The 23,020-nt window shown below is 38.5% G+C and overlaps 1 non-coding gene across 1 annotated transcript; it reads left to right on the top strand.

Annotated features, from left to right (window-relative positions):
- The first annotated feature begins 11,192 nt into the window (after window positions 1–11,192).
- On the top strand, window positions 11,193–11,299 carry LOC121013500 (U6 spliceosomal RNA). The gene has a single exon (XR_005782737.1). It is a non-coding gene; the product is annotated as a U6 spliceosomal RNA (small nuclear RNA).
- Window positions 11,300–23,020: the final 11,721 nt, after the last annotated feature.

A 23,020-nucleotide genomic window follows, 5' to 3' on the forward strand; every position in this document is an offset into this window, starting at 1 on the left:
TCGAAGCATAGTGTAGAAAAAACTGTTAAAGATGAACTGCTTGCTCTATCTTTTTAAAAAGCACATTTTATTGGTATATTCAACATGACCAAAAAGAGTCACACAACTAATTCTTGTATGAATAACAGTAAATATTGAAAGGAAAATCTCATGGCAATATCAAAGTGTCACCGAGAAATGGGCTTGGTTGTATCTTCACAAGAGGTCAACTAACTCAAAGAAAAATATAACAAGACCCAGTCTGTAATCCTAGCTTTTAAATTTATCAACTTGATTTTGTCAGTGCACAGAGAATAAATCCATCTCGTAGGACTAATTCATAATAAAGCAAGCTCACAAAAGACTTGTGCATAAACCAGAATTATAATTTGTGAATTAAAAATGAGAAGCATAACTGTTTTAATGCCTGGAACACATCAGCATTTTCAGTGCATTTTCCCCCAGTAGACACAAATGATAATCGTGAAGCTGTCTCATGAGTGGGAGTGAGTTAAATGTTTCAATGGCATCAATGCATACACTTCCATGGGGAGAAGAGTGAAGGATACTTTGTCCAGGGCATCCCCTCTCTAGCTGAAAATAAAAGAGCCTACTCTAGCTAGCATAAGCAGAAGAACTATTTATTAAAGGGCATTAATTAGTTTATTGAATCTTCAAAAGGCCAGAGGCTTAGGGACTACAAGCCAAGGGCAATACCAATCGCACCATGGGAAAGGATGACATCCTTGCTCCTGCCCCTGCTGGGCACAGACACTGCTGCCCACATTGCTAATGCTGAGCACAAGAACCTCTGCCACTGATTCCAGAGAAAACAATACAACTCCACTGCCTTTCACGCCAGAAAAATTGGAATCTGCTCAGCCATTTGCTTCCTCAAGTTACATTTTTCTAATGCAAGGTTTCATGCATAAGCCAAGGTCCCATGACTGTCCCTTAACTACAAGAAAAGCTGGGAAAGTGAATTCTCTGTTTATACCTTGGGAAGATGGCAATCATAATATGAGAAGTTTCCCAAACATTGAAAGTTAGGTAGCCACAGTACGTGACAAGTGCTGTTGGAGAAGACATTGCCACTGTTTGGTTAATCCTCTGACTCTTTGTTTCTATGTATCCATACTGTGTATTTCATTCTCTTCTGGTAAGAACTATTTTTAACTCATTTTTATTTAAAAATTAACTAATGCTATTGCATAAAATTTGAAAAACACATATAAGTGGCAATAAGAATCTAAAAAGTGCTGTCTGAATATAACTTTATTCTTCTCCCTTCTGCCTATTTAGGTTAATCTCTGTGGCTGCTTCCCCTTCACTCCTCTGGTGAAATTTAAGGTTTTATGATATTTATTATCATTCTTTAAAAATTTTTTTAATGTTTATTTATTTTTGAGAGATAGAGAGGCAGAGTGCAAGTGGGAGATGGACAGAGAGAGGGAGAGACACACAATCTGAAGCAGGCTCCAGGCTCTGAGCTGTCAGCACAAAGTCTGATACAGGGCTCGAACCTGTGAAACACGAGATCATGACCTGAGCCACTGTCTGACACTTAACCAACGGAGCTACCCAGGCCCCCCTATTATCATTCTTAAATAGTAAAATTGGGCCCTTGTCATGGTGAGTCACAATAATCACCTCACTGCAGTAATTTAAGTACGTACGTCTGAATATAATCAAAATCTTAAGCTTTGTAAATATATAGAGATACCCTCCTCTGCTTATAGTAGTGATGGGAAAAGGCAGTTGATTTCTCTCTTTTGCTTCCAGCCCTCAAATCCTCTCTCTCCATTGGTTATCTAAGAAGTCTGGCACCTCTAAAATCAGAGAGGCAAAAGGTGAGAGAAGAGTCTGGAAAAGGCTGCCCTGTGATCCCAATGGAATTGGTGATAGTTTCTTCCAGGTTTGGTGGGTGAGGAAAGCTGACCTTTTTCTTCAGCGGTACTCTCACGGATTCTTTGGAGACCTCACTAGGATCATTAGACTGTGCTTTTTATAATACAGGTAATGATGTTTTCCTTAAGCTGGCCACTAACCTTTCCTCTCCTACCTCTTGAGAATCCAGCAGTCTCCTCTTCCAGCTAGGTTCTCTAGACACTCTTCTAGCAGAAGATATAAATCACTACCAATGTCCCCAGGGTAGCCCACAAAGCATCCTTGCCACACCATTAGTGTTCATGAACCCAATTCTCAGTGCAACTTTGTCCCCATCCCACCCCTACTCTGTCATCTTGGGTCACAGCTTCTCATCTTTAGGTTCCTTCAACTTGTGTCCAACACTGGACAACTGTGACACACATGAGGCTTTTCAAGTGTCCTTTGTTAATCTTCTATTCTGAAGTTTGGAGAAAATCACTCCTCTGCTGCAGGTGGAGATTAAATCTCCCCCATCAAATTCTCTGGCGTATTTCCAACATTCCAAGGTACTTCATCTTCAATATCTTAATAGCCAAAATGCAAGCTATCAACAGCCTGAATCAACCTGTACTTACATTTTGGGGTCCTTTTATTAAAACTGAAGTGGAATCTCATTTTAATGTCCTTTTCATGAACAATCCTATCTATAGTACTACCATTGGAATAAACCACAGTCAGTTATTTCCTGTATTTCTTTCTAATCTCTTACTCTGTATAGCTGAATTTTTTAAATTGATACCAAACTTCATTAGATGTGTATTTCCAGGTTTTTTAAATTAGCACTTTAACATTTTTATGTCATTACTCTTCAAAAATATTATTTGAAAAAAAAGATTCGCAATAAGTACACACTGGAAACAACTCAAATATCCCTCAATAGGATGGATTAACAAATTTTAAAATATTCATAAAATGAAACAGTATGCATCAATGAAAATGAATAAACTATAATCACATTCAGCATCATAAAAAGCAGGCACAAAAGAGTGTGTAATGTGCAATTCCCTTTACATAAGTTAGAGAACAGACAAATTGTAATCAAAGTTGATAAAAATAAAAATGGCAGCTACCATTGGGGAGTGATATTGAATAGGAGGTAATATGAGGAGACCTCTGATGTGCCAGAAATGTACTCTCAATCAGGATGGTAGTTACGGATGTATATGAAATTTATTAAATTTTGGATTTAAGATTGGTGTACTTCCTATATGTTATATTTCAATTTAAAAATTATAAATGATGAGCAGGAAAAGTATGCTTTAATTTTTTTTAAGTTTATTATTTTTGAGAGTGAGAGAGAGAGCACAAGCAGGGAAGGGGCAGAGAGAGAGAAAGAGGGAGACACAGAATCCAAAGCAGGATCCAAACTCTGAGCTGTCAATGCAGAGCCCGACATGGGGCTTGAACTCATGAACCTGAGATTATGACCTGAGCGGAAGTCTAATGCTCAACCAATAAGCCACCCAGGCTCCTCAAGTATGTTTTAATTTTTAAGGTCTGGATGTCATTTCCTCATGACCTTGCTTCATTTATTCCTCATTAAATGTTTAATGTTTGTTTTTCCACATTTTTTACTTTAATATGAGGAAAATAAGCCCTTGTGAATCTTTGGGTGCATATCTTATTCCATGGGGAACATTGTTAGAAGTGAAATTACTGGGTGACATATGATGAACATTTTTAACTAGCTTAAAGTATATTTTCTGCTCATAAGAATATTTGCACCAGTATGCATGCTCACATCCAGTACAAAGCTGTGTTTCTTTCATCACCTATCATCAGCTTTAAGAGTTACCATCTATCCTATCTTCATAAATATCCATTGACCAAAATGCATTTTTGACCTTTAAAGGTGGGGGGGGAGGCTGGCCCCTCCGGAGGGGAGGCTATGACCACGGTCCCACGTAATATGGAGGAATGAACCCCTGTAGAACATTTAATAGGGTTCCTAGAAAAGGTTATCATCAACAGAGGGCTGCGAAATCAATTCAGGTGATGCTTTATTTTAACTTAATATTATATTGGGGTGAAAATCAAACAATTTTGTTGAAAAACCCTTCAAACTGATATTTATCTCAAGGTTCTGACACTTTCACTTATTGCTCTATAAAAAGATTCAATTAATGTGGGGCCTGTCAGGAAGAGACCCTCTTCTTATTTTTAAGACAAAAATAACAATTCCTAAAACACCTATCCTTACAGATAAATTCTTCCTGAAAACTTCAGAATCATTTGCTAAGTTTAAAAAAGCAAAGTTACAGAGAGGGAGGGAGGCAAACCATAAGAGACTCTTGGATACTGAAAACAAACTGAGGGTTGATGGGGGTGGGGGGTGAGGGGAAAGTAGGTGATGGGCATTGAGGAGGGCAATTGTTGAGATGAGCAGTGGGTGTTGTATGGAAGCCAATTTGACAATAAATTATACTAAAATAAATGAAAATAAATAAAAAAGCTCTTCAAATTTAAATTGTAATAGTGTTATATTAAATCAAGAAGAATTTATACCTTTGCAATAGTGACTCTTTCCATCTCGCTAAGAGGTACTCCAATGTTCTTTTATAGTTTTCTTAAGCTTTTGTAATTTTCTTCATATAGGATCTACACATCTCTTTTTGTATTGGTTCATAATTAGTTAATGGGTTTGGGGTGCTCTTGTAAATGGGATTATTTTTTCCATTATGTTTGCTTACCAGTTGTTGCTGGTATAGAGATGTATTGATTTTTGTACATTGCTCTTGATGTAGGTGGCTTTGAACTGTCATTAATTTAGGATCTTTTTGTTGCTTCACTTGGATTTTCTAAGATGATTTTAGGTATATTGTCACTGAAGGTGAGTCATTTTCTTGCTGTAATATGACTTGACCTCACTCTGTTCTGAATCATTCCACGCTCATTTTTACAACAGTCTTATTTCAGAGCTGGTTGGCCCTTGCTGTGCCCACCCCACATTCAATACACATGTGCATTTATCCATACACATAATCATGCCAAAACAATACCTAAGAGATTTATAATATGGCAGTGTCAGGAATATTCTCCATCCCTAGAGGGGCCAGCTTTAGGGTGGCCAGTGGTGATCCAGGAGCCTGACACTGTCAACAAGAGCCTAGTGTCTCCATCTCTCTACTCTGCCATTGTCTGTCTTGCCCCAGCCCACCCATGACCCACCCTGAGACATCCACTCCATCCTCCAAGAGCTCTAAGTTTTCTTCCTGTGGAAGCCAAGGCCAAAAGCAAAGCAAATCAGAATAAACACAACGAGCGACAATAAAAGTCGCAGTGTCAGTTCTGTACCTTACTTCTTTACATTGTCTAAAGAAGAGAGAAAGAGAAGCTTCTTTCTTTCTTGTAGAAATTTCTCCTTAGTGGCTTCCCCAGTAAACGTCTCACATTGAGTTCTGTCCACTGGTATTACATGACTATCCTTGATCCAGTCACTTGACTGAAGGAAAAAGCCACATTGATAGATTCAAGACAGTCAAGACCCATTGCTGGAGATGGCAGGGAGGTCAAAACCACACCCTTGATGGCTGAGAATGAGGTGGTGACCAAAAGAAATTTAGGAGGGGGCAGTGAATGCTAGACAGCAAACAACAGATCTTCACCTCAGACAGTAGGTGCTAGCTAGAGTTTCGCTTAGTTCCTATCCCCTAAAAACGGATAATTACCCAGTCCATGCTGCCTTAAGGCAGAGTCTCTTGCAAGAATTTAAGTCCCAAAATTACTGCTCAACCAGTATTAATTATGATGTGTTTATTACTCCAATTCCTGTCTCCTCTCTTTCAAGGAACTGAAGGCAGAAAGCTTCATAACAATGAAGCCTTTGAATTTTCTCTATATTGAATTCTCTGATTGAAGTACTATCCATAGTATGCTATAGTTCTCAAAGAACCACCTCAGTGCAAAGCCATTTCCTACTACTGAAAACCCACCTCCCAAATAGAATCACCCTCTCCCTACTCCCATAGGAATGCCTCTCATTATAAAGAATACATTTGCTTTTTACATAAGAACGCCAGCTTGCTCATACTCTACTCAATTTCTATCTTTATGCTGAAAGATGCCACCAATTCTTTCCAGATACTACTATTCCCAGATACTACACAGCATGCCACTCTTCTGGATTCCGGCATCTTGCGTTTAGATATAATCCTTTCCCACCAGGTTGTGCAGCTGCTTCTGAACAGATCTTATCATGGGATCCATATCTGATCTATGTAGCTCCCACAATGCTTTTGACAATGCCATAAACATTCTAGGTACCCAATAAATATTTTTAATGACTTGAGAATTTTATCCCCTTGGAAGAATGATATACCCCTTGAAGAGGAGCAAAGCAAGCTGAGACCTTATATGTTATTTCCACAGACTATACCCTCTATTAGTCGTTTCTTAGATTTTTAATATGCAACTTCATAACAACACATGTATCTTTAAATACATTTTCCTGTTCATTACTTGTAAAGAAAAAAATTTATACTTATGTCATTAAAACTCAGTGCAACATTATTAACAACATGAGGTGCATATAAAAGTCTTAAATTACATTTAAAATACAGCATCATGGGGTGCCTGGGTGGCTCAGTCAGTTAAATGCCTGACTCTTGGTTTCTGCTCAGGTCATGATCTCACAGTTCATGAGTTTGAGCCCCATGTCAGACTCTGTGTTGGCAGCATGGAGCCTGCTTGGAATTCTCTCTCCCTCTTCCTCTCTCTCTGCCACTCCCCCACTCATGCAGTCTCTGTCTCTCTCAAAATAAATAAATAAACTTAATACAATACAATATAAAATAAAATAAAATAAAATAAAATAAAATAAAATAAAATAAAACAAAACAAAACACAGTACCACATGGAATTTATGTGATGCTGTTGCTAAGAGTAGATCCTAAGAAAGGACCATGGAACAAGGAGTCATGCAGATGGGATAATGAACATGCTAGAATATAGTAGTGATATGACAAAGAATCCTGGTTAAAAACTTTTCTTCTTTTCTTTCTTTATTTTTTTAAGTAGACTTCACACCCAGTGTGGAGCCCAGTGCAGGGCTTGCACTCATAACCCTGAGATCAAGACCTGAGCTGAGATCAAGAGTCAGATGCTGAACTGACTGAGCCACCCAGGTGCTCCTTTTCTTCTTTTTAAATAAGCAAAACTGTCTACTTGTTTTAAAGTGTTTTTGCATCCTAAAGCCTCCATCAACTCCCTGAAGATTGATCACAGTCTCCTGTTCAACCTTTAGAGCAGCCTCAGAAATGTGATGCCTCTTTATCAGTTCCTCTGAGTCTGCTATTTACCTAAAATTGCCCTTTTGTGTTCCACATTCCCTCATTGTGTCATTTCCTCATGACCCTTGCTTCATTTATTCCTCGTTAAATGTTTAATGTTCATTCTTCCACATTTTTTCTTTAATATGTCTGTGTTCAGCACAAGTGTACCTACCATCTGTCCCCATACATCACTTTATAATATGAAGTGGTTAAACTTCTAACTTCTTAACATAGTAATTACTTATAACTAGATATTTTACTGGGGTTTAACTACATTTTAGGAAATTTGTTGGTTGGTTTGTGTTGACATGCAATAGATTATAATCATTCTTTTAAAATAATGAGCAATAGGATTTGGTTACCATTTGCATGCCAAATGTCTGATTTCTCAGGAATAAATTCTTGTAATTATCATTTCATCATGTTAGATGGGACAAAACCATTTTGAAGCCTTTTTGAAGTTCTCACTGCACTAAAAGACAGGGCTAAGCGATGTGGAGAAGTCCAAGTGATTATTATGTGGTTCCCCCACTCTCAAACAACCCCAGAATAGTAGGGGAAATAAACATTCATTCAGCAAACCACAATACAGGTCTAATAACACAGGTGGTAAGGGATAAAACTGGAGCAGAAACAAAGATTTTATGACCAGAGGGGTGCAATAATTCTTTTTGGAACCGAAGATAGGGGTTTGATGATGAAGCCTAAAATTACCAAGTTAAAAAAGAAAGTTTGCAAGCATTAGCAAATGTGTTTGTGCGTGTTAATCACAGAATCAGAGCTTTAAAGAGAACTATAAATATGTCAAATTCTCACCCCAGTGGTAGTGACGATGAGGTGCAATTTTGCATTGTTGGTGAAAAGCAAAGCCTGTTAGGAAAACAAATAGGGTGAGTAAGAATGTGAATGAGACATCTACTTCCTAAGCAAATAAAGTGCTTGGATTATTTTTAAATTATACATTAGTCATATGATCTGGATCAAGAACCTAACTTCTGTTGGTTTCATTTTCCTCATCTGCAAACTGGGACTTGAATTAAATGATTTCTCAATGTCTCATAAGGTCAAAAATGCTATGATAATATTATTTGCATACAATTCAGCAAATTTTTTTTGAGCGTCTGCCACGTATACAATGCTATGTGCCCTGGAAAATGAAAACTAACATAATGCACAGCCTCTGACCTCAATAAACTTATAATCTTTATGGAGAAGTCCATCAGTGTCAGGCTGTACGTGCCTAAGTGCCAAAATGCAGGGTCCAAATAATAAGTAATTTGGGAATTGAGAGAACAGAGGGTCCAGGAGCCAAGGAAATATCCTGGAAACAAAAATCTTAAAATACGCCTCAAAGGATGCTCAGGTAGGAAATAAGAGGGAAAAGGCACCCAACCCCTCCATCCACCTCCTACTCCTGACCCAAAGCAGCCCCAAAGGGAGTGTACAGGAATCATTACAGCTCCAGATCATTGTTTGAAAAATACTACCCTATCAGTTCAGCAGTTCACCACTAAATGTAAATATCTATGCATTACAGAGGTTAGTAAGGACTGGCTTCTGGAATACATTAACTCACATTTTGTTATTTCTGTGGGTGTTGTTCTTAGTTTTATGTGGTCATCAATTCAAAATTTGAAAATAAATCTGCAGTCAGAGCAGTAGCAGTAATGGTAAAAAACCTTAATACCTTATTCTCAGTGCTTATTATTAATGACAATAGTGTCTGTCCAATGATTCATATACCTTCCTCCCTCAGTGCTCATGGTTGCAATTAGCTCATTGTCACAGGCATTGTCACTGGGCATAGTATTCTATGAAGTGTAATGGTCTTCTGATTATTATATTGTGGTGTCTGAATAATGTACTCCACCATTTCATGGACTATCCTTTGTGAGAATATGTTACTATCACTTTGATTAGATTTCTTAGGAAACAAGAATGAAGTTTTACTATCAGAAATGTTTTTAGTTCAACACAGTGACTCATTCATAAACAATAATCATACATGTTCATTGTAAATGGTAAGTTGAGAAAACTGGGAAAAATATATAATTACCTACAAAAAATATTTTTTTATAAATGTGCATTTTAAAACATTCACCAAAAATGAAACCAAATTGTGCAAAGGTTCTGTAGGCTTTATTCACAGTGACATAGATCATCTATTTTATAACACACATACCCAATGCTGTATTTCTTTTACTCACTGCCCACATGGTCGGACCCTTTGTCCCCACTCCCCATGTGTTCTGTGCGCTTTTGACTGATTACTTCCTATCAGTTCTGTCTTTTCCTCTAACTTTGTAAATCGCCATCATTATAAACACCTCTGGAGATCGTAAAATAAGGTAGGTTTTTTTATCAATTGAAAAGGGGCTTGGGAGCACTCACTAGTTCATATAAATATACTACTAGGTACTGTGTAGATCTAGTGGAGCTGATCAAATTCTACCCTGAGGAAATCACCATGAAGACAGGTCTGGCTAGTGGCTGGATCACACTAAATACTATGACAGAGTCCGTTCAAGCTCTAAATGTATTTCAAGACTCGATCCTAATTTTCAATTTCTGAACCACAAATCCACCTTAGAAAATTTAAGTGGAAACTGAAGACCAATATTTCAAAGGCAGAGATATTTAAACCCCCCCATACATCAAGTCTTTAACCTAATCCTTGGTCATCATATCTAAGGAATCTGTGTCTCATAATTTCCAATTTTATAGAAAGCACCAAAACCCCTTTCTTTGGATAAAAGGGAAAATCTTGAGGATTATAAAGAAATTTGGGAACATGGTGCCATTTATCTGAATTGTAGAAGCATTGTCAATTAATGAATGTCTTTACTGAGATGTAAGGTGGAGGGATGCCTAAAAAAATGAGAATCATGTACTTTTATACGTTAAAAAGGCCAGGTTTTTTATTTCATAAAAAGTGTGACAAACATTTGTTAAATGGAGGAATACACATTTCTTACATAAACTAGACTTGGTAGACTATTGAAAGAAAAAAATAATTCTCATGGTCATCATAATGTCTGTGTCAAAAACTTCAGGAGCAAATGAGACCACAGATCTGTTATTGGGCAGAGGTAGAACAAGAGTTAAAGAAACTTCCATCACCTCAACCCCATATTCCCTCATATAAGAAGACTCCCTTCAGGTATAAGACAGGACTTGTTAGAGCAGGTGAAGCTCCCTGACATCCAGCCAAGATACCCCAGGAATGGACTAAAAAGGCACATAGGACTGAGCAATGTCTTGGATCAGTTCTGTGTGTCCAGAGGGAGAATGTGGAGACACAGAGTAGCAGACAGTTAAAGAGAGTTGTATGGGGAGGGTTAGAATATAATAAGAATTGTCAACAAGGAACCTCACATTATAGAAGGAAGGAACATTTAACTGAGCCACTTTCTGAAGGAAGACTTACCAAGGGAGCCCTTAGTTATACCAGAACTTACTTCCAAATACTCTCTGGTCTGGTTCCAGACACTTAATGAAAGAAAGAGTGAAAGAGCAGTTAAAAGTCCCTTTGAAGACTAGTGTGTATTCAGTTGAGGAAAATGGGCAAGGAGGTAGCTCTCTGCTTCACCGACATCTGGAGGACATTGGCCAACTCCAAGAAGTGTGACAATCTATATTCATCTACATAGTCCGGAGGAGTTTCTGTCTGACTCTTCAACCCTAGGAACCATCCATCAGGCTCAAGAGCCCTCATGTAGAGCACAAATTTCAGTCTATTTGGGAGTATTTAAGCAAATCTTAAAACAATCATGTCTTAAGATGTTTTGGAATAAATTCACATGTGATAGAAGTTTGAACTGGATAACTGCTTTGTTTGAGCAGTTATTATAGGATAACTGTCCTATAATTTTATTGGATAAATTCAGAATTCTTTTCAGGAGCTCTCACATTTTGTGTAGGCATGAAGAAGGAGAAATGATGGGAGGATAGGGCCGAGGGAGGAGGGCACAGACCACATCTGAGTACTTTAGCCTTAAAAATCCCAATGTTCCAGTGCTTACTTCGGCAGCACATATTCTAAAATTGGAATGATACAGGGAAGATTAGCATGGCCTCTGCACAAGGATGACACACACATTCGTGAAGGCTTTCATGTTTTTGTTCATATTTATTTTTAAAAAAACCCTCAAAAAAGTCCCAATGTTCCAAAGTCTATAAAAAAATAAGTTTTTGCCCTTCTCTAGGTAAGATGGTACTCTTACCTAGAAGGATAAAAAGACAGCCAGGAAAGTTCCACTGAGACTTTATTTCCTATCAAATGTAAAACCAATTAATATCCAAAATTAACTTCCACTGCTTCCCTCTGCCTGAAGATTGGATTCTTTAACTGTCAGACCATCTTGAGCCCACCCATATAGGGAATTTTCCAATGAACTTCCTGACACCAGGGATAGTAACACTGCCAGAAACATTTTCTAAGGCCAACACATCCTTTCCGAACTGGCTTGCATGGCTTGGAGGGGGGGTGGTGATGTGTTTTTTCTTCCCCCCATGCCTCCCTTGTCTAAGGTCCTGGACATTGATGAGTCAGTTAAAAAAAAAAAAAAAAAAAAAAAAAAAAAAAAAAAAGGAAAAGGTCTTATTCATCTAGTTCCATAAAAGAGGACACTTCAACACAAATGAAACAAGAATATCAGAAGATAGAAACAAGAAAAAAAAGAATAAATCAAAAAGGGGGAACATCACAAAAAGAGGAAAAAAAGAAAAGAAAAAGGAAAAGCATTCTTCCACTGCTAATACTTCTGAGATCTTGAAAAAGTAATGGAACCTTAGGCTTAAGCCATTAAATTTTAAATTTTGGTTTTGAATATTATTTGACTTTCCTTGCAATTTTCTGTATAATTATGCTTTGTGGAACACCTTCATGGCTCAGTGGGTTAAGTGTCCAACTCTTGGTTTCAGCTTAGGTCATGATTTCACAGTTGTGAGATGGAGCCCCCATGTTGGGCTCTGCACTGACAGTTCAGAGTCTTCTTGGGATTCTCTCTCCCTCTCTCTCTGCCTTCCCCACTCATGCTTTCTTTCTCTCTCAAAATAAATAAATAAACATTTTTAAAAAGTATGCTTTTCAATAAATCATAGCCTTTTACATATAGAATGAATGAATGAATGTGTAGAATGCCACGTCTGGGTGCTGGTAAGTTTCAAAATAATGAAAAACAACAAAGAATGGAATTTGTCTAAAAGGTAAATAGCACTGTCAGCCAGCTTCCTGGGGGTCACTATCGTCTAGCATTAATGAATTAAACACAAGTTTTTACACTGAAGTCTCCATGCAATTTTCCTATGCTGCCTCCCTTTAGTGTCATGGTTAAGAATTTGATAGAATCCTCAACCTATCTAGAGAAAAAAAAGAACAAATGCACAAGTAACCAATACTTCAGAGGGTTTCTGGGCTCCCTGAAGCCTATACACTTATTCCCTAAGGTTCATGGACATTTAGTTACTAACACCTATGCAACCATATTGCTTCTGGAGATGCTTACACCTTTAAGGTTTCTGCAACTGGTGACATGAATAATTATTAGCTCTGACTCATTCAAAAAGCCTCAGTCACTTACCTTCGTACAAATGTGTCTGTGAGATGAGGAAATGACATTCTCCTAGGGAATGGAGAGAAATCACCCTTAACACCACTAACCAGACTTTAAGTATTACATATAGTATCACAATAGATTGAGTGACAGAACTGCAAAAGGATGCATGTCACAGATACTAGAGAATATATTCTGATAAAGTCTATTTCCAAATTATGGACAGAGAGTTTCCATATACTTGACATCATTGGAATTCTCAAGAATTACAAATATTTGTCATATTTTACACACTGTAAATCTGTGTCATTACATAGCCAAGATAAAGTCTTAAAGTTTTTTACTTTACCACCACATCTCATCTAATAGTAAAAACATGCTTCTCCGCCCCCATGACAGGGTTTTAACTATAATTATGTATTATATTGACACTAAGCAATACCCTAAGACACCAAGAGCAAGTGTACACACCATCGATACGAAAAGCAAGAATAGGTAGTTAAGACCAGAAAAAAACATCAGAGACAGAGAAACATGGAATTCTAGCCCTTTGGACCCTAGAAAACTACAGAAAGTAAGACATAAGGCAAGATTTAATATCTAGACTTACATAAACTAAAAGAAACATTGTCTAAAAAGAGAGAGCATGGATTTATTCCAAAGCCAGGAAGCTATGGTATATATAAGGAAAACACCAGCTAAATCCCCCAAACAAACTCAAAATCATTATAAAACACTTGGAAGAATTTTTTGGAAGAATCAATTTAACTTGTACTTTAAGGTGAAGTTTAGAATTGAAGAAAAGCTGACAACCAAAATTGTTTCTGCATGTTGGTATCAGATTCCATATCTCTCTAATGAAGAAAACCATCTGGCTTTCTTTACTTATGTATGCAGTCTTTTCTGATGTGGCACGATTTACTTCTGCTTAACTTTATAATATTCTTTTCTCCCTTTACAGCTTTCTTTTCAAGAATGCCTTAGAGCACAACATTCTCTAGAATATTGCTGAATTGCATGACTTCTGAGATTCTCAGGGAAACATTTTGTTGTTCTTGCTTTGAGAAGATCTTTGAGGAAGACTATTAGCATAGTACATTAAAAACAATAAATATTTATTGACCCAAGTGAGTAGGAAGCCAGTCTGGATTTTTCCTAATGTTTTATACGAGCATCTATGGCTCTAACATCTGGGCTTGTGGAGCTTACAAGTCAGCTGTCAGAACAAAACATGTGAGATTTTGGGCAATAGCTGATCATTGTCAAGTAAGTGGTACATATAAGTGTGCAGAGAAAGCAGGAGATCACATAGAGTTAAGTGCTCATGAAAAGTTTCAAGGACCATGTAGAAATTTGCTGCTTTATGCATGGATACCTGAATAAAATGGAGCTAGATGAAATATGCTTGTTATGATAATGACAAAGACCTTCAACCTTGTTTCTTACTCATCTCCCTAGCCAAACCAACTCATATTCTTGGTGGCAGTTCTATGCATCCACCCAGAGACCCAAATTCTAATCAAATTTTGGGAATTGAGAAATAAAATTTAGATTAAAAGCAATCTTACATTTCCTCACTCACTTGGTATAATAAGTATAATATGAGGAAAAATAAAAAGGCAGTGGGAAAAATTTGTGAAGTATATATTTATTTAATTGTAATCCATTAGCCATTTTCTCCTTCTCAGGTGATGCTAACTAACTCTGGTGATACAAGATTGTAGTGACTTAGGATTTTTGCTTACAAGTTCAATAAATTTGTGACTCATTAGCATGCTCTCTTACTACTAGTGTATTAATACTTTGAGACTCAATGAAAACATAATGGTTTCACCACTTGCTTTATGATAATGATGTTAGCGTTTTAATGCCAGTTTTTCTCACACAACTGTAGACTATCTAATAAAGGAGTAAATAAATAGACATGGCTTTGGATAGAGGAGTTTTCAGAAAACCCAAAAATATCCATGAAGACTTAAAGAAGATCGGGAAATAAATACACATTTTCCGTGCTCTGCTACTGCCTTTTAGAGTTTAATTTCAGTCTGGTGATTTTTGGTTTTGACCAGATTGAAAATAGCTAATCTACTGATTTGGAGAAAATGGATTCAGGCGACTCAGCAAGTCAGAAAGATGTATGTAGTTTCCATGTACTGGCTGTATATTCTGGCTAATTTCTAATAGGAAAGTGTTCAGAAAACAAACTTAGTTAAAAGACCATGTGACTATGTAATTAAAATGCTTGGCCCAGAGAGGTGTTTTACCAATCATCAAGTAAAATCTACCATGTTTCAAAGGAATGCATGGATAAACTAGAAGCAAGAGTGCAAAGTAAAACTCTAACTCGTGCTTCCTGCTCCACTTCTTTCCTGGCTTCCCATGTTCTACCATCTGAGCAGTGTCAACCTCAGCTAACTCTATAAACTATAAACTACCCGCAGCTGAGGCAACAAGTTTCCAGTTTCCTGGAATCAATAGGCACTGAACTCTACAATCTCCATTCTTAAAACCTGAGGCAGAGTAGTTCTTTTCTCCAAACCACATCAGTCCGGGAAAAGAAAACCAAATAACCCCAGTGGCTAACATCCCATGTCAATGGGGTTCACAGGATACTATTTTCAGGCGGTTAGGGTTTAGGGCAACTCCCAGGGTAGGGGTGGGGTGGTGGGAACTTCCAACAAGTTCCCAGGTGATGGTATCACTGGTGGAGGTAGTCCTCACTGTGAAAACCACTGGTCTATCAATAAACGCCCTTCTTTCTGTCATGGCTGCCTGCCTGGCCATTTCTAGGCATCCTGAATTCAAGCACAACACTACTGCACCCTGTCCACAAGAACAGACTTCTGCACGGTGGCACGTCTAAAACATTTTCCCATATTTATTTTGATAATGGTACAATATTATTCTTCAAATATCACTAATATTTTTCTCTATGATGCTTAATTTTTGAAATTAGAAGTGGCAAACTCATCAGATTCTAATTATAAACTTATCCTTACTAAATAATGCTAGTATGATTTTACTCTTGTTTTCTCTGCCCCTCACCCCCAAACTTGCCTTTCTGTAAAGTGTCTCAGTGGGAAGAATGAAGTAGCTTTTCCATTCTCATGAACTTCTCCTTGATCCAAAGACATCTGAATGAAAGAAAAGTGAGTGGTAATTCTGTCCTACCTCCACTTCACCTGTAGGCCAACAGTTCATATAGAATTGGAGTATTCTTAATAGGGTGCTGTCTCACTAAGACAAATTTCAATTCATTCCCATTCTGTGCATCTAAAACATTTGCTCAGATTCTGAATCTTTATATTAATTCAAAAAACATACATAAAAGCTGCTTGGAAAGCTTAAGGTACTATATAATTGTTCTATGAAGATTCTTGGTTGCAAAGAGAGTAACCGCCTCAAGGTAACTCAGAGCAGTTTGTTTGTTTGTACATATCTGAAGATTCAGGAGAAGTAGGTCTCTGATTCAGAGGAATGTCAGGAAGGTACACTGGGCTTTAATGAACTAGAGCTGGGAAGTAGAAAGTAGGCAGGTCAGGGACTCTCTTCAATTCTCTCTCTCTCTCTCTCCATAAATGATGCATTTCTCCCTAATTTATCCTCTAACCTTGCCCCCTACTCCAACCAAACACACACTCTACACAACCTACCCCCTTGGCTCCATATAGCTCAATTGTCCCAGTTTTTCAAAATCCAAACTTTACAGGAGAAAAGAAATATGGCTCCAGTAATTTCAGCCCTCCACCCCCAGTCCAGATTTTCTTTCCCAGCTGTGTGGATTGCCACTCCTAGCAAAAATGTTAGGGTAGGCCAGTGTTGCACAGACAGTGGGAGCAACACCAATGGAGGACAGAAAGCTGATTGTGCAGAGAGAGAAATCAAACTTCATTCAAGGATACCAGCAGCCTGTCAGCTCATGGTAACAGTCAGAGTTGATCCAAGTTGGGGCAAGATCCAGGGCCATATGCCCCCACACTGACAGTCACTGAATACAGGCTGCACTCAGAAAGAGGGGTGACCTTGGGTAAGTCAGTTTCCTTTGGCTGAAACAACTCTAAAACAGGGCTGACAGCTGGTGGCATCTCTCAGCAGCCTTCGCGGCAGCTGGACGCTAACTCCTTCATTCCTGGAAGGCGGTGGGGTAGCACATCACACACTCCACCAAAGCCTGCTCTTGGCACCATTTGAATTTACTTCTTCCTATAGGTTCTGGGGACAGCTCCTTCAGGATTTCTGCAGAACTTCCTCTCTTCCCCCAGGAAGGTCTCTTCCTGGAGCTCTCTCCCAGGAGCTTGGAAGAGGAAGGCTAGTGAGGAGAACCGAGCCTCCTCTGCTAGAGTTGGTCTCAATGCCACAACAGATGCACTTTGTCTCCCTTCTCTACTACCCAGTCTAGATTCCTCTCAGCCTCAACCAGCACTCTGTCTGGTCTCCATAATTTTCATGGTGATGTCACTTAGATCCTTATCCCTGAGATCTTACCACTACGCCCTTCTCTGATTGTAATTACTGCACTTCTCTATCTACAGTCAATGTAGGGCAAAGGATTACCAAGAAGTACCCAAGTGAATCATTCAGATCAAAGATGTATTCCTTCATATTACCATGTGTAACAGCAGCGCCACTTCCTCCTCCTGATCAACATCATTATTTCTACCAAAATTGAAATCCATCTTTTTGTCTGCTGTTCTCTGACATGAGGAGCGCCAAATGCTGAGATGACAGCTTTAGCTTAATGTTTCAAGGGGACTTTTGGCTGTGTCCTTTGATGGAAATGCTTCCCTTTTGAGAACAAGAATCTCTAAACGGGCAGGGTAGGAAGCACACATTTCCCAAATGGATCAATGGGAGTGATGGCTAATGGGGTCATTCCTGTTTCCTCCACACTTGGTTCCTAAACTATGTATTTTGCCAGTAGGAATATAACACCATTAAAAGATCTTTGATTCAAGGTATGTTGTCCTAGAGGGTGAAGCCCCTACTGGTAAAGTATTATTTTTGAGCTATGACTTCAGCTGAGCCTTCAACAGGCTGCCTCTCTATTCTCTCAGGCTGGCAACTCCTGGGTAACATAGCATGCATTATAAGCAGCGAATTCTATGCTCATGGGCCCCTTCCTTTGCTATAAAGTGTGTCTGTTGGTATGATACAGAACAATCCTTGCTTGGGAATCAGACATTCTATAGGCTCCCAATAGTTGTGCTGGCCAAAACCCTGCAGGAAAAACACTCCTATCTGGAATATGTGTCTATTCCTATAAAAATGAATCAGCTCTTCCATGATAGAAGGGCTCAAATGTAGTCAGATCGCCACCAAGTAGATATTTGTTTTCCCAATGGATGGTACTGTATTTGTAGCTCGGCTTTGGTCTCTGCTACCCGCAGTTGTCACTTCTTAAAGTGCTGTTGGGCCCATGTATAACTTGCATTCCTGCAATCGGTGCTACTCATTTCATGCATCCATGTGTAGCACTGGAATGAACAAGAACAGAAGCTGGCTGATTTCAACAATTCTTTGGTTGTTCAGTGCCTCTTCCATGGTAGATACTCCATGGTGGGACTAATATGCAATACAAAGATCTTCACACTTTGTGTTCACACCATGTATTCATTCATGTGCTTGCACTCCAGAGTTCCTTGTTCCCAGTCTTCTAATATTTCTCCTTCCAGGACCCAGACAAGACAACCAAGCCATTCACAACTGCTCATGTGTTTGTATATGTTTCATACATTAAACCACAAAGTAGGAGACCAGATGTACTGCCTGAAACTCTACCCATTGAGAGTATCACCACCCTCTTTCGAAAACATGTCTGAATAGTATGTTCTATACTGTTTGGTGCTATAGACAACCACTGTCTATTTTCAGCTGAATCTCCTTTAAACTATACAGAGGGCTTTTTCCTCCTCTGTCAGCTGGTAAAAAGGATGACTGATGATGCCACAGATGCAGACTGAATGAGAGCTGCTGGGTAAATATAGGTAGAGAAAATGGGTATCTGGCCCACATGTTCATCCATATTGCTTGTGCCCTTGGTCCTGTTTAGGTTTGATCCAGGTGAACATCTTCCATTCTCTATCATCTAGGTTAGTTGTTAGATGTGCTCTACCTTATGATATAGTGGGTCTGATGAAATTCAGCTTATAACAGACAGTTCTGTCCAAATGAACATTTGGTGTCCCATGGAAAGATATTCTGTCTCTACCAGGTCCTAGTGATATACAAGGAGCTGTTTTTCAAAAGATGTATAATTCTCTGCTTTGAACAACAGATTCTTGCCCCCAAATCCTGTGGACATTTGAGACTTAGCATAAACTCCACATGATATATTTCTCTACCACTGATATCTAATACCACAGACCCTGCCAGGTTATATAGCTCAAGTGGCAGAGCACTCACACTTCAGCCTGAATCTGTTGCAGGACTCTTTCTTGCCCTGGGCCTAATTCAAAGTTGGCAGCCTTTTGCGTCACCCCATATATAGGTCAGAACTGTGTTCTTGGATGTGGAAAATGCTGTATTTACAACTTGAAAAGATCTACAAAGGTTTTCTTCTTTATGGTAGAAATTCAAAAGTAAATAATTTGTTATTTACTTTGGAGGAAGTGTATGATGTGTAGGATGCAAAGTGTTTATTGGTTTTATTCTCCGTTCTCTAGAGTACATGAGTCCTTACCAAGTTCCCCAAACTGCTAGCCATTTCTTGCTATTTATTCTGTTTAGTATGATATAAAAATACTTTGGGCCAGTATAATGATAAGATGTTCATCTAGTCTATATTATGACAGCTGAAGGAAGAGTCGACAGAACAGTGGAACAAAATGGTAAATACTACTGTCCAGTCAAATGAATACAAACTGTTTCTGTTCCTCTTTTTGGATAGAAATGAAAAATAATGCATCTGTCTGATCAATGGCCAAATACGATGTACTTGAAGTGAGGTTAATCCATTCTGGCAAAGATGCCACTTCAAGCACAGTGGCGGCAACTGATCTATTACTTGGTTGAGTTTGCAGTGATCCATTGTCATCCTCTAGGACTCATCTGGTATTTGCAAGGTCCAGAATGGTAAAGTAAATGGAAATACCATGAGATTTACACAAATCAATTCTTTAGGGTTTTAAGAATGGCACTAATTTCTGCCATATCCCTCAAGATACGAGGTTTTTGGTCATACTTACTATTTTAATAATAAGATGTGAAGGATCAGGGAAAGTTTTAGGAGCTTTCACTTGGCTATGGCTAGCTACTACAATAGTTTTTACCTCATAGGCCAAGAACCAAAATGGTCCTTGAGCAGGGAGTGGCTTGGGTATGGTAGGGAGCCATGCCAATTACCAAGTGTATCGATTCCAGTTATACATTTTGGCACCAAGGAAATGAACAACAGGTTGTTTCAAGGACCCATGGGAACCACCAGTTTAAACTAGACCAGATCCCCGTAAAGTGCCCACTCTAAGAGAGAAGGAGGTGTGATTATGCTTCTAGGGTCCAGGAATCAATGCAGATCTTTGTCCAGCAGGCCTCAAAATGTTTAGGCACCCACTTTCCTCCATACACAGTTCCTTCACAGATGGGCATTACGTGCCTTTGGGAGCATCCTGGGAAAATTATTACTAGGTACATTTGGCCAGTATTGCACACCATGTCCTAGAGAACTAGCCTTTCTTTCAGTTGATGAGTTCTGGATCTAAACACTGTCTCCAATCCAGAAACCAGGTAAGAAATTGTGACATTTGATTGAATTAGCTACTGACAGTCTTCTGATCATCCAACCTGATTTCCTTTGCACCTATCGCAAAGAACACTTGTTGACTGCCCATCTATTTTTACTCCTAGGTATGCTATTTTCTCTAAACTATCTTGATAACTCTCTGCGAGTTAGGCTCCCTTGGTCATCAACCTCACTACTAGTTGTGATAACAGAGTCCACCTGACTTAAGATGGTTAAGTAAGTGTTGCTATCTGGCTTCAATTCATTTTATCTATCTATCTATCTATCTATCTATCTATCTATCTATCTATCTGGCTTCAATTCATTTTATTTGTTTGTTTGTTTGTTTATTCATTTATTTTTTTATTTATTTTTAGGATTCTATGATTCCCAGTGATATTATGGAGCCTAGATCTGCCTGTTGTCAGCCTTGGCCTTCTCAGTAATGCTGCCTCTAATTCTCATCAGTGCATTCTTTATTGCTATGGCAAGTGGCATATTACTCAGGCCCTCCCGTGAAATATAGTCATCTAGTAGAATTTCCAGAATTACATTGTATATCCTAACAACTCCACTTTTGTGAACTTTTAATTCCATTTTTCACTGTTGGCCAAGACAATTCTGGCATTTCTACCTAATTTGGTAGCTTTTTCCATGTTTCTAGCAGCCATCTTGGCAGAACATTCATAGCATGTCCATGGTGCTTGCAGGGTGCTAAATTATGTATCCTGGAAGAGTGTTCTCATTAATAAGTTCTCCTAATCCAAATTTATGTTCTGCCACCTCTTGGTCTATTACCTTTACTATACAGTCCCACGTGTACTCCTTCAGCTGCTGCTAGTATATATTGTCATATCCTACAGTTCCTTCAGGGGATGTAGTCCCTTTCCACCCCTAGAAGGTCTTGTATGCTCCCAGCTTTGACTTTAGTTATTGGCTTAGTGGTTGAGAGGGGCAGATTCTGAGGGGCATATGTTGTCTGGCAAGAGAGAGGCCTCTGAATGCTCTTCAAACAGAGGGGGAGTGCTACCTTCTCTCTTCTGTAGGCTCAGAGAAACCTGGAAATGCAGTTTGGAAGTCACATCCACCTCAGATTTTTCCATTCTATATTCTGAGTCTCATTCTCTTCCATCCAGGGCTCTTACCTTTCTATGGCAGACCAGCCTTCATTTGGAGTTTACCCTTTTTGAATCTCAGTCCCTCTTTGACTAAGTCCTGGAATCAGCCTTCTTCCTCTGCCTTTCCACTGAAGGAAATGAGAGCCTCTTTACACACTACCAAGGAGTCCCCTGGCTGTCACACTTGGCTTTTATTGCCAATTAATCACTCTCAGATTTCCATTATCATTTTTCAGAGTGTAATCTTATCAATACCTACCCCATTGTACTGTCCTTACAGTTACTATTTCTCAAATGCCTGATACATGGCACCAACTAATGGTACAATTCCCTTTCATAGGTATATCATTCCAGTTCACTGCCAGTGAATGTTTAAATAATTGCACTGTTAGTGCCAAGGTCTATCTGTATTCCACATACCAACAGTTCCACATTCCAACTGGATGGTAGGTGATCTGGCTTCAAACTTCCATCTTGGCATCTGCCATCTTTGATCTTGCACCCAAATTTGCACTTTGATACCTCTGGAAAGTAGATTTTGACATGAAGGTTAGAATGCAGGATGTTTATTACAGAAGGGAGTTGGTTTCAACATCTATGCAAGGGAAGAGAAGGAAATAGGATTGACCCAATGAGAGGTTGAGCTCTGATGCACTCCCAATGAAAGCATTTAGCTCACCTCAAGGGGAGGTCTACAGTTTGGATGGCCCTTTAGAGTTGTTCCAGGATGAGGCAACAGGATCAACTCTTTATACCACTGTATTAATTAGTCATTTGATATGAACAGTCCCTGGAAAAGAGGTATGATATTAAGCAAGATGTGATCTCAACTGAAAAAATTCCCAGGGAAGTGTGACAACTGAGGGTCATCTTCTGTCAGCCCTTCCAGAAGCTAGAAATAACTGCTATAGCCTGGGGAAGGATTCTGGGCAGAACCATAAAACATATGCACTACACACAAATTAAGTATTCTAAGAGTTGTTATGATTATTATTACTATTTTTAATAAAATAATATGACTTTGGGATACTCAGCCATGAAGTATTTTGAAAAATTATATTTTTCCTCCCAACATCTCTGGGGTTTTCATGTTGGTGATTATTATCTTTAATTTATAGATTTAAAAATTCTGAGGCTCAGAGAATTTAAACTAATTCCTTTATTAGCAAAACTATTACCTACTTCATTTTGATGTTTTCACAAATATCAAACATTTGACATTAGTATAACTATAAAATGATAAAAAAAAATTACATGATCTGAAGTCAAGGGTGCTTTCCACTCTCCCGCTGAGGGTTTTTATATGATAAAGAAGAACAGATTCAATATAAGAGTATAACATCAAATTTCCCCTCTATGACATGTGAGTGAATTTTTTAAGCTTTTTGTTACAGCTCTGATTTTTACACCAAGGAATAATTATAAGAATTGACACTCAAGAAACAGGTCAAT

The sequence above is a fragment of the Herpailurus yagouaroundi genome, unplaced genomic scaffold (genome assembly GCF_014898765.1).
Source record: "Herpailurus yagouaroundi ecotype Mexico unplaced genomic scaffold, PumYag 198, whole genome shotgun sequence".
In the NCBI taxonomy this organism is placed as follows: Eukaryota; Metazoa; Chordata; class Mammalia; order Carnivora; family Felidae; genus Herpailurus; species Herpailurus yagouaroundi.